The sequence below is a fragment of the Seriola lalandi genome, unplaced genomic scaffold (genome assembly GCF_002814215.2).
Source record: "Seriola lalandi dorsalis isolate HSWRI2012SDOR001 ecotype SW California unplaced genomic scaffold, Sedor1 jcf7180002003181, whole genome shotgun sequence".
Lineage (NCBI taxonomy): Eukaryota > Metazoa > Chordata > Actinopteri > Carangiformes > Carangidae > Seriola > Seriola lalandi.
Window position 1 is genome coordinate 1 of NW_019473837.1, and position 1,962 is coordinate 1,962.

The window sequence follows — 1,962 nt, forward strand, 5'->3', positions numbered from 1 at the left end:
TCTCGGGTTCATCAACACATTCGCTCCTTTTTACATTACACTAGGGCTGCAGGATGAATCCAAATATAATCGAATAATCGCAACGTGGCCAAGTGCAATATCCAAATCACAGGACCTGCAATTTATTTTTGATAAAGGTCAAATGTGTCACATTGTTGTTCATTGTTAGCACCATAAGTGTTGTGTTGCTACAGAGACGCCCTGAGCCACAAATCATATTCTCCAGACGTAAAAGAACATGTTTGTCTGGTACAAGAACCAGCAAAAATCACACTATCATCATTTCTTCATTTTTTTCATTGAAAATGAAAATGCAAAAACAACCATTCCAACTGAAATCACAAATATCTGCCAAAATAATCGCAATATGATTTTTTTTGCTTTTGGTGCAGCTCTACATTACACTCAATCATTGGAGACATTTGTAGTCTGAAGAAAAGTGGTTAGTGCAGCTGCTGAATGATGTTTTACACTTGGATCTTTGATTCTAGTCACATAAAAAGCCGACACTCATATTATCAGTGATGATCAGTGATGGCGTCTACCTTTAACATCACGGGGATTTCACTGACCTCGCTTCTTGTTTGACATTGATTCCTTCTTCTCTTTACAGAACAGTAAACCAGATTCCCTGCTAAAAATGGAGGAGGAGTGCAAATTTGACAGAACACCTCTGTCAAGCAATAAAGACAAATTCAGCTTTACTGTGTCTCACAAGAAAATGCTCGGGTATGTATGGAATGGCTGTGATTGCCATATAAACGTTTCATGAAAGGTCTTTGGAGAGAGGAGCATGTGAACCTTCTCATGTGGTGTATAACGGTGATTATAGAGCTATGTGGCTATCAGCGCTGTATCCATTAGAGCTAATTCAAGGACTTCTCACTGTGAGTGCCTGGCTGAACCTCCCATCACTCCCCTCATTGTCCTATGGTTTCCTCTTCAGCTCCAAGACGCTGAAACCTCAGACCAACTCAAGTGTTTTTGGTTCATTACAAAACCTAAAAGAAGACAAAACCAAGCCAGTGAGAGATGAGTACGAGTATGTCTCAGACGAGGGGGAGCTGAAAATTGACGAATTCCCCATTAGACGGAAAAAGAACACGGTGAAGAGAGATCTCTCCTGTGAGTATTTTGGATTTATTGCATTTCGTGTTTCAGTTTGTTTGAACCATCGGCTGGGGCTGGGTATCAGTTATTTAGCTTTAGGGCTGATTTTATTTGGGTAAAGTTGTTGTTGTAATAGTGATGCATTAAGCAGTTTGGCTTATTTTGCTACATAAAAAAGGATTAGAGGCAGCCGTGTTCCAGCTCTGTCGAGTGATCGATACCCAGCTCTACTGTTAACAATCACAGACTATTCAGACTAACAACCTGTGTGCGCACTGCTGCTGCTCAGTGATCACTTCATTTCTCTCCAGTTTTGTCAGACATCAGAGAATCCATCCAGCCAGCCAAAAAACCAAAGTTCCAACCCTTGGTGACCAAGGTACGTATTGATTTTTACAACATTTATCAAATGTAGCTCATATTTGACCGGGTTGTAATCTCATTATTCTACACTGTGCACATTAAAAAATCAAGTGTAACCTTGTTAACATCCATATGGTGTTTTTATATAATACAGACAGCCAGGGTTTCATATGTCACAGACCTGAGGAACCAATCCTGTCAACTGGTGGGGACGAGGGGGCGGGGCTAAATAAACCTGAAACTGTGTCAGTACAGAGAGAGAGAGAGAAGCTAACAAACAACATAAACAAATAAAAGATGCTAACTGCGCTAACCGTTCTGATAAGTCTGCTAGTCTCTGGTTCTGGTCTCAACAGACTCCTCATCTGAGTCTGAGTCTGGGTCTGACTGAGGCTCAAACATGTGGCTGAGTCTCTCTGATGTTTCCTCCTCTAACCATCTTGATGCTCTCTGCTCTTTCACCTGTCCACCTGGAGCAAGCAGGTGGTG

At 41.4% G+C, this 1,962-nt stretch overlaps 1 long non-coding RNA gene across 1 annotated transcript; it reads left to right on the forward strand.

The window, feature by feature from the left end:
- The first annotated feature begins 437 nt into the window (after positions 1 to 437).
- Positions 438 to 1,646, forward strand: LOC111666918 (uncharacterized). The gene is made up of 3 exons (XR_015438020.1): positions 438 to 729; positions 947 to 1,125; positions 1,422 to 1,646. It is a non-coding gene; the product is annotated as an uncharacterized LOC111666918 (long non-coding RNA).
- The last annotated feature ends 316 nt before the right edge of the window (positions 1,647 to 1,962 follow it).